Raw genomic sequence first — 11,245 nt, forward strand, 5'->3', positions numbered from 1 at the left:
TCAGCTTCAAACTAAATTTTATTGAAACTACCTGCCTGATTCATAGATGTCTAGGGATTTTTCAGCCTAATAAGCCCATTTTTGAGGTTTGCCAACCTGTACTGTATGAATGACACAGTGTTATGAGCCTTAAAATATCCCCCATTAAATAAATAAATAAATAAATAAATAAATAAATAAAGTAATTAACTAAAAAAAAAAAAAAGCCTAAAAATGTCTCCCTTATAAAATGAATTTATTATATTGAAGAATGCAGCCAGCTTGGCTCCAGCAGCATGCTGGCTTTAAATGACAAGGTGACACCTATTCCTATGGAGGAAAATATGATCTCCTATTGCACTGCCTAAATCAAATTAGAGCCACTGACTTTGTTGGGGTTTCAGATTCAGAGTCTCCCCTAAATCCTTAAGCCTTGTTTATAGATAGTTCAGCTAAGCTGAAAACTGGTGATGTCTGCTGTGGTTGTTTAGCCTGAACACAAGCAGCTGTGCAAAAATAAAATTGGATATGGGTGGTACATCAGTGAGGAAAACTCAAAATTTTAGACTTGCAGATTAAAGAGGAAATATAGTTTAAGACCAAGAACTGTGTTAACAGAATGTGGTTGCTGGTCAGACTATCTGTGTTATTTGTTCAGATGCCCATGGTAAGAGCTCCTCTCTGGTGAGGCTGAATGGAATCAATCATTGCTACTATAGTGCTGAATGAATCTATCACTGTACTGGACATGGCAATACACACCCACTGTTATAGACTGGACACAAGGGAAAAGACTCTATATTTCTGACACAAAGGATACCACCGCTTGTCAAACCTGTGACTCCTATCAAAACTAGGCCTGTTTAACCCTTGGTGAGGGAGTCCATATCATACTGAATGTTCCCTGCTTACTCTAACATATTGACTACATCAAGTCTTTACCCCTATGTTGAGGGTATCTATAGTGCCTCATCAGTGTTTACTTTTGACTTCTTAGGTTATTGATCTGCTAACTCTGGTCATATCACTGAGGATCCTGAGAAATCCTTGTTAATGTTCACTTTTGAGACCATCTTTTTTTTTTTTTATTTGTTTGTTTTTGTTTTTGTCTTTGTTTTTTATGGAAAAAGTCTCTCAACAATAGACTAATGATCTTACTCTACTTCCCTTACATTTTCTAAGGATACACACCTTTGTAAGGGTGTGTACACACCTATGTAAGGGAGTTCTCTTATTAAATGCAGAAGTTCCCTGAAGGGGATTATCTTATCTAAATGATCAAAACAAAAAGTTAGGAGATTATAGGAGTCAAATGGACCAGCATTAAAATCTTCCCTAGCCATTCCTGACCATAGTTCTTTTTTCTAACTTCAACCATAGCCCATGGGTGGCATTTTCTCTGGATGGAATCCTGGATAAAAGAGTCCTCAGGAATTCCAACTTAATTCCAGTTAGTTTTCATGAAAATGCTTTTTCCTCTCTTGCACCTGATTCTTCCAGATAAATTGTTTTGGTGACAGTAAGGGATGACTGATAAAAGATGAAGTTATATCTCCTGGGAGAGGGCACTTAGACTTTATGCAGGCGGAGAGAGAACACAAACCAAGAAACCTGGATAGGGTATGCTTTATGTCCTGGGAGAGGTGTGGGGGTAAGGGGGTTGGGGGGGGGGCAGGCAATAGCACTGGTGTTTCAAACCTGGGCTGGAAGGCTTCATCCTAATAAAGTGCCTTAGTATAGCTTTCTCAAATTGTCATAAATGCCTTTGAATGTAACTGACTGAGTCAGCTATCTCTCTCAAGTCTACTCTGCCACTGAGACTATGGTGGATGACTCCAGCTCCTAAAAGTCCTAAGAATAACACCTCTCAATGTTTCCCCATATTGATTTCATAAAGATGAATAATTCAACCTTGCTGGTAGTATAGACCAACAAGATCAACTGGACTGACTGCACTCAGGAAGTTCCTCACATAACAAGGGTTGGACTCATTACTCAGATTGAACTAGGGACTAGGACCCTACAGTTTACTAACCAGCAAGGAGGCCCCATGAGAGACCCTATGAGATGCTACATTGGAGGAACTACCAAACTAAATCCCTTATTGATGTATGTCCCCCACAGAGGTCAAGCATTATGAGCAATAATTGTTTTTAGGAGGCAACATATATGCCCTCTGGATTATACCTCTTGTTTAGATGCTGGGTATTGCCTTCCTCCTAAAAATATGACTTGAACTTTAGTGGTGGTTATGAGTATCTAAGGAAAACACCATTGTTAATTCATGGGTCCCTTGGATAACTGCAGAACTCTCTCCACAATCATTTCCTTCAACAACTCAGATGACTTTCCCAGATAGATGATGAACTCACTACTTAGGCATACAATGTGGGCATTTTTACTACCATGTTAGCTAGTCAATTTAAAAAGATAGAATAAAGTAAGTCTGAAACTTTACCTGAAGTGATTAATGACATTATCTTGGAACCAGAAGGCATTCAGGTTAACTTCAGTTCACTGACCAGAGCTTCCATGGATGATAGAATTTCTATCATCTTCCTTCCTGTGGTTAAGACAGACTCTGTGCTAATACATGATGTTGTATCTGGAATAATGCAAGGAAAAATGTGGAAATGCCAACACATAAAAATAAGTAAAAAGAAATCTAAATTCTTAATGTTTTATAGGATTTCTTCAGCTGGCTAGATCCAAGACCCTAGGGATCATGGCTGAGGTCATCACTGGAACTTGGCTTTATTCAGATGCCAGGAATCCGCTAACAGTAGTTATAAGTGCTATACAAGTAAACTGAATGAATTTTGTACTAGCTAATCTAGCTAGTGTTAGATTAATCAGAGAATCTGATGGAATAATATTTGCATGGGAAAATTTACCAAACACTTGAATAGTGTGGAAACCGGAAGTGAATCTGTTGGGAGATAATTTACCTTGAATATTTGAAGCAAAGGCATATATTTAAATAGTAAACATGTTTTAGAAGATTGAAAGAGTGTTTCTATAAAGTTAGACACCTCTGAAAATATATGAAAACATAAAGAATTCTCTTCTTCCCCTGCCTGAAGACTTGTGTGTACATGTGAAGGTAGTAAACCACTCTTGGTTTACATTTCTCCTCTCTTCCAGAGGAAATGTGCTTAGGTGAGAGATCTGTCTTACTCACTAGTATGGAGAATGGGCATATGTGTCAACAGTCTATAAAAGCTCAGAGTCTTCTAAAATTTGGAATCACATGGTGAGGCAATATATTGTATTTAGTTAAGTTGCCCCATAGGAATTGGGATAGAGTGAAGAAGCTCTAAGATACTCTGGCTGCTTGTGTTGTGACTAAGAAATGTCCTGTGTCTCTGACCCAGAGATATGGTGTCTTCTGTTAGTATGAGTAAATAAAATGATAGTAGGCTAACTTATTAGCTTGCAAGTAGGGCAAATTCTGTCACTTGATAGTTTCCAATCTAACTTTTAGAAATTTAGGTTCAGTGTTGTTTTGAGACTCTTAATAAGTCTAGTGATTTTGTTCATGATTATGGAAAGGAAAAATAAGAGATGAAATCCACAGTGCCATCATTCAGGAATATAAACAAATTGTACAGAAAAATGCATATGTATTCTAAATCATTAGTGAAAGCTGACAAGGTATCACAAAAAACAATTAATATAGATAACATAATTTCAGATAAAAGTGCTATGATGAGGAGAGGTGGGTAGGGGTAAAACAGGTGACAGTAGATTAAGAGTACACTTATCATGAAGAGCACTGAGTAATGTATAGAATTGTTCAACCACTGTTTTGTACACCTAAATATGAATATAATGGATATTAATCATACTTGAATTACATATATATATATATATATATATATATATATATATATATATAGAAGAAACAAGACATTAGCTTAAGGGAGGAATTAATAGAAGATGCTTACAAGATCTGGCCTAGGAGGGGCGCCTGGGTGGCTCAGTGGGTTAAAGCCTCTGCTTTCAGCTCAGGTCATGATCCCAGGGTCCTGGAATTGAGCCCCACATGGGGTTCTCTGCTCAGCGGGGAGCCTGCTTCCTGCCCCCTCTCTGCCTGCCTTTCTGCCTACTTATGATCTCTGTCAAATAAATAAATAAAATCTTAAAAGAAAAAAAAAAAGATCTGGCCCAGGGGAAGGATAAAAAAATGGGACTGTGAGTTTTTACAGATAAATAAAAAAGAATCTCTAACTTAAGGGAGTGTTTAACTATGTCATATGTTTCATAGACACGTAGGCATGTAATTGGCTATAGAACTTGAAAAGGGGAGACTGACTTTGGGAAATAACTTTTGAGTGAAGGTAATAAAAGCCTGAGAATGAGCAAGTATAGGACATGAGGCTAACAAGTAGAGATAACACTTCTAGCTAGCTCTTCACAGATTTTAACTGTGATGGGTGGTAGAGAAATAAAACGGTGCCAAAGCAGAACATGGGAGCAAGGGAATGTTATTTTAAAGATAGACAATATTAAGTGCTCTTTGAATGTTGGTGGGGGTGCTCAGTAGAAATGAAGGAATTTGTGAGAAGAAAGTGAGGGATTAAAACAAAGAGTGAAATTGCTGTCTACACAGGGCATGAACCTGAATTCCAGAGGCCTTACTGTGAAGGCCAGGATCCAAATTCTGTTTGAATATTTAACAATGAAAATCAATGAAAATGAAACAATGAAAATGAAAATGAAAAAGTGACCACTCTATACTATGAAACAGTGATGATGAAAGGAACTAATGGTCATAAGGAGCCTAGTATGTGTGTAGTATAGTGCACTGTTCTGAAGTGTTCTGTAATTATTCCTTGACCTAGAACTAAATGTGGTAATGCAACATGGTTTTAGGTACATGAAACCTAGCATGAGAGAGGAAAAGCTCCCATTCTAAGAGAGATTATTAATAAATTACACATTATTTTAAAAGATTTTTGCTTGCTTACAGTGGTAAGCTATATAGAATCTTGCTGTCCTGTTCTTAGGGTTAAAAAAATTCCCTCATGACTTAGTAGGCTGATTAAATTCAAGTTTTATGAGCCCTCTAGGACATTTACTCACACAAAGTCTTATGATCAATGGTAGACTGTGATCAAGAATATAAGGAATAGTAAGTGTGACATTTGTTCTTGTAATCTTTCATCCTATTATATTTACATCATCAGTTAGTATCAAGATTCATCAAAAATATTTATATTAAATATTAAGATTTAACTCAGCAACAAAATTGCAAACAGTTCAAACACTGGCAAAGGTTTGATTAGATTTTTTTTTAAAAAATAGACAAAAAAGTCCAGCACATGGAAAGGTGCTCAATATTATCATTAAGGAAATGTAATTCAAAACCACCATCAGATTTCACTTCATACCCAATAAGACAGTTATAGTGAAAAACAAAATGGAAACAATGTTGGCAAAATTTGTTGAAATTGGAATCCTCAAACATCATTGGTGGAAATGTAAATTGGTGCAGTTTTGCATAATAGCTCATCTGTTTCTCAAAGAGGTAAACTTAGAATTACTTTGTGACATAGCACCTATACTTCTAGTATATGCATAAGGTAATTGAAACTACATATTCACACAAAAAACTTGTACACAAGCATTATTCATACTTGCCAAAAGGTGGAAATAATGCAAGTATCTATCATTTGATAAGTGGATAAGCAATGTAGAACAGCCATACAACTGATTAAATATCCACCCACAAAATAATGAATGCAGCACTGATACATGTTGAATGTATGGTTGAATCTTGAAAGAATTATGCTAAACCAAAAAAGCAAGACTCAAAAGGCCACATGCTGTATGATCACAATTACATGAAATGTCAAGAACAGGCAATCCATAGAAACACAATGTATATTAGTAGTTGTTTGGGGTTGGGGAAGGAAGAAATGGGGGCATTGGGGTTTCTTTTCAGGTGATGGAAATATTCTGGATAGAGATAGTGGTGATCATTGTAAAAGAGTGTCAGTATACTAGAAAACACAAAGTTATCTACTGTCAAGTAATTAAAATAGTGGATTTTATGCTATATAAATTTCATACCAATAAAATTATAAACTATTAAAATGTACAGTTTTATTTAATTTTTCATCAAGAAATGTTCAGGAAATATTTAGGATTAAAGTTAACACACAGAAAAAATGAATAAGTACATGAGTTCAAAGTCTCTGTACGGACAGGTCTCTGTTTATTATTCTTCCCTATTATTTCATCTAACTGGGTAACTTACTATTATTATCTCTTAAAATTCAGTTTAATTAGAAAATAAACTGTAATATACCTACCTATGCCAATCACTGTACTTGACTTCAGAAACTGAAGATAAATGGCTGGTGCATACCCTTTAAGAAACTCATAGCCCAGCGACTATGGCAAAAGATATAAATGTGGGTGAAGTTAAGGCCCTATAGAAAAATACAGTTCTTCTGATAGATATTCATATGTATATTTTCATTCACCTGTGGGATCTACCTAAAGATGTAATTCTGATCTAAACTATGTCCATTTACTAGTGTTTCTCCTAGGTTAAAGGGCAGGTAGTTCATGAAATATATATATATATATATATATATATATATATACACACACACACACACACACACACACACACACACTATATATTAAAAAGGTATATATAAAGTAATATATATTTTATACACACAAATATGAAAAATATATATATAGGTATATGCTCAATAACTCTGGTTGTGTTTCTGTGAAGCTGACTCTCCATCTAAATTCTCCAAAATGTGTTCACAGTTATGTTACCATTCTCACTTTTAATAAGGTCTGGCAAAGAGTAAAGAAAAAAAATGTGTTTTTTTTTTTTTCTCTAGAAGCAATGACTGAGGTTGACTAATGTTTGACTGAGATTGTTCAGAAAGGCTACCCATAGAGTAACCTTACTTCTAACATAATTCATAAAATCAATTAAAACAGAAAAATTAATATATTAGAGCTGTCATTTAAAAAAACAAATTCATTATTATAACAATTTTTAAAATATTTAATTAATTAATTAATTTATTTATTTGAGAAAAGAGAGAGAGAGTATAAGCACAAGTTGGGTGGGAGGGAGAGGGAGGAGCAGACTTCCTGGTGAGTAGGGAGCCCAACACCAGGCTTGATACCAGGAACCCGAGGTCATGACCTGAGTCAAAGGCGAAAACTTATCAACTGGGCCACCCATTTGCCCCATAACTATTGAAATGTACTTAAACAGTGGTTTGATTCAACAGTTGATTCATAAGGACCACTTGTATTCAAAACAACTGCTGGTTTCACAAAATCCAATATTCTATTATTAAATCTCCTCTGATCATACACCACCATCCTCTCCCAAATGTGTAAAACTTAGTGTTTGCTCTTTTCTCCTCCATGTTCATATTCCCTAGTTTTTCTCTTTTCCCTTTTACAAAGTCATGAATTATTGTCCCGCTAATTATTTTGTGCTTTTCCTATTTAACTTTTCTTTGTCTTTAACTCTAATCCATGATAAGTATCACAATGTAAATGGTTTCATGCTGGTATTCACTGTAATATTATACCTCTTTGTGGTAAGTTGTAAAGATCTATATACTAGCCATAAGTCACTGATGGCAAGTCTCAAGTGACCAGACAGGCTGATCTCCAATTTAAATGGCAATTCAAATTGTCTTCATTTGACAGTAGAAATATGATAGGTGTAATTTGATTTTTAATGGCTAGAAAGAAGGCATAAGCACTTAAAACTGGCATACACTAAGAATCAAAGTTAGTTACTTCATCACCAATATTAAAATGTTTATTGAATGCACATATTAACACTTGTGAAAATCAAGCTATAAATAAAGTATAACATATTAGAAAAGTCTCTTAGAGAACATGTTTGTGTCCATAATATATAGTAGAGACATAAATCTCCACATGGTAGAGATATGATTCTAGATTTAGAACACCATTTTCATTTTTCATGTTCTTTCTGCTGGCTGAAAGCAAATTCTCTGATTATCCAGATGGTTCTCTGCATTTCACATGAGATGAATATTAAATGAAAAGGCAAAAATCATTTCTGTCAGACTGTAGTCCTGGCTATTCGGACTCATGAGATTATTCTAAAAAATCCCAACTGAATAAACAAAAATTAAACATTGTTCTGATTGCTAGAGTGAGATTTCTCATTATGATTTTGCTTCATCCTCCATGTCAATACTGTGCTTTTCATTTGATAACAGATTTTCATAACTGACATAATATAATGTCAGATGGTTACAGGAGACCAGTGGGGGAAGAAAAGACATACATGTCAGTTACATTTGAACTACCCAGGGCTACAGAAAACTGTGTTGCTCGATACCAAACTGTAATTATTTATAGAGATTAAGACACAATGATGAAAAACAATGAACAGACTTTACTCAAAGTTATCATGCAGGAACAAGTTTCATATTCTAAATAAAGTTGTTAGAATAAAAAATTAGCATAATGCTTCTCAATTCTTAGTTGAAATATCTAATTATATTAAGATATCATTCTCTATCTTAGAAAAGTAAATGTTAATTTGTATGCACTTAATGGAATTTCTACTAAGTTTCATCTTCCAAGCCCATATGAAATGTTCTAGTTATCCCTGAAACTTAAGCCCAGCTAAGACTGAGTAGAAATGATAACTTGCTGTGTTCATTAGAGTACTTAATTCTCTTGTTGTATTTCCTGAGGCACATACTTGCATGCATATGTATAGGAACAGAATGTGGGGAGAGATATTGACAGTATGGTTAGTTTAAGTTTAGGATTTCTTGTCATGCTTTCTGTATTTCTGCATGCAGTGGATTTTGGAAATGATTTATGAGTCATGTGCATGATTGCTTAGTGTTGAAATTACTACTGCAAGAATTCAGTCTGGCTTGTTTGCTATTACTGACAGAATTTGTGGGTTCAGGTTTGTCACACAAAGCAAATTAAATATCAGTCACTTATGTTTTTGTGATATTTTCAGTATTTAAAAAGGATCTTACCATTATTGTTTAATTTTATCTTCAGAGTAATTCTTTGTATGTACTAAAACATCCTTATTCTTATTAGTAAAGCAATCTGTGTAGTTGGAGGTTGTTGATTTTTTTTTTAAAGATTTATTTGTTTATCTGACAGACAAAGATCTCAAGTAGGTGGAGACAAAGGCAGAGAGAGAGAAATGAGGAAACAGGTTCCCCACTGAGCAGAGAGCCCAATGTGGGGTTCGATCCCAAGACCCTGGATCATGACCTGAGCAGAAGGCAAAGGCTTTAACCCACTGAGCCACCCAGGCATCCCAGAGGTTGTCGGTTTTTTGAATATATTTTTTAATTAGGAAATACTTTAGAGGTTTCAGGTCAACTGAGGAATCATAGGGAGAGACCCAATATTTCTGGCAGAATAAATAGTTACTGAGCTTCTATTTGGGAAAGAAGAATATCTTCCATTGATTTTTCTCAATGATTTATTTTTGCTATATGCACATGAATTTTGACTACATGAATGCTACAATTTTTATACTATGTTAGGATAGTCTTTTACTACTCAATCTGCAAGAAGTAAGCTTACAGGGGCGCCTGGGTGGCTCAGTGGGTTAAAGCCTCTGCCTTCGGCTCAGGTCATGGTCCCAGTGTCCTGGGATCGAGCCCCGCATCGGGCTCTCTGCTCAGCGGGAAGCCTGCTTCCTCCTCTTTCTCTGCCTGCCTCTCTGACTACTTGTGATCTCTGTCTGTCAAATAAATAAATAAAATCTTTAAAAAAAAAAAAAGAAGTAAGCTTACAAATATACATAAAATACTGGTATTTGCATTTGCAATTCATCTGAATAAGTCATGTTCTTCAGACCAGGAACTGTATCTGGGTAGACTTCAAAGGTCTAGATGTGATGCTCACAAAATATTCATTCTCTCTTCTTGATCAAAAGTGTCAAAGCTATCTAAAAATATATACTAAAGACTATAATATAGACTAGATGTTAGAATGAATGTTCACATCAGGAGAAAAGCCAAGATACAGGGTAAATATGCACATGAAGTATATTTGCATGGTTATGCTAGCACACTGGGAAATTAGCTGAAGACGTCTTGGGTAACATATGGGATAGACAGACATTACAATCCCAGGAAACAATTAGATATGATATAACATCTTTTATTTTTTTACATTCTTTATATTAGAGTTCTATTTTACTCTCCATTCAGTGATTCAATTGTGAAGCAAGTATTTATTCAGTCTTCCTACCTGTAAAAGTCTGTTCTAGAAACTGTAAATACATCAATAAACAAAACAGATATAACTATTTGCATTAGTGGATCATTTCCAATTAAGAGTATATTCTAAATTTTTCCAAACTCTTCCAGTTGGGTTAGTTGAATTAAAATAGGGTTTTTGTTTTGTTTTGTTTTGTTTTTCCTCTCCACATTTGGAAGGGAGAATGCAGTGACAATCACTGATACAAACAAAATTAGAGAAAGGATATATGGGGAACAATGGCTTAGCTACCTTTTTTTTTTTTTCTTTTAGATTAGCTGACTTTTTTTTTTTCCTAGTTAAAAACCTTAGAAATTCTGGAAATTTCTTAATAATGCAAGTTTCTCTAGTACCCCTGAAGATTGTGTTTGGTTTCTAATTATGTATCATCCCTTTAGAGATCATCGCATTTTCTCCAAGTATTAATGAGGGCCTTCATACATATCAACACACATTAAAAAAGTGCATAAATAAAGTATGTATCTCCATACATACACATACATACATATATATATAGATGAGTGTGAATCTTTAATTTAACGATAATGATTGTTTGTGAAAATTATATCATTTGTTTGGCTGATTTAAGTGTTAAACACATAGACTCCACAGCATGGCTCTAGGTATATAGTTAATCCCTAAATATATACATGGTTTTACTATTCACATGTATTTTCAGTGATTATTCTAGAGAATATGAATAGTCTATGTGTGTATTTGACTTTCATTGCTGTGTAACAAATTGCCACAAATGTAACTGCTTAGATAGCATACATCTATGAGAGCTCACAGTTCTGTCAGTCAAAAGTCCAGGTACAGTATCACTGGATTCTTCCTTTTCATGGGTCTCAAAAAGGCTAACATCAAGACAACGGCCAGGCTACACACTTATTTTGAGCTCAGGATCTCCTAAGTTTATTGGTTTTGGCCAAATTCATTTTCTTGTGGTTACTGGTCTTCCTTTTCTTGTTTGGCAGTGGGGAGGAGATGC

This window comes from Mustela erminea, chromosome 11, assembly GCF_009829155.1.
Source record: "Mustela erminea isolate mMusErm1 chromosome 11, mMusErm1.Pri, whole genome shotgun sequence".
NCBI lineage: Eukaryota > Metazoa > Chordata > Mammalia > Carnivora > Mustelidae > Mustela > Mustela erminea.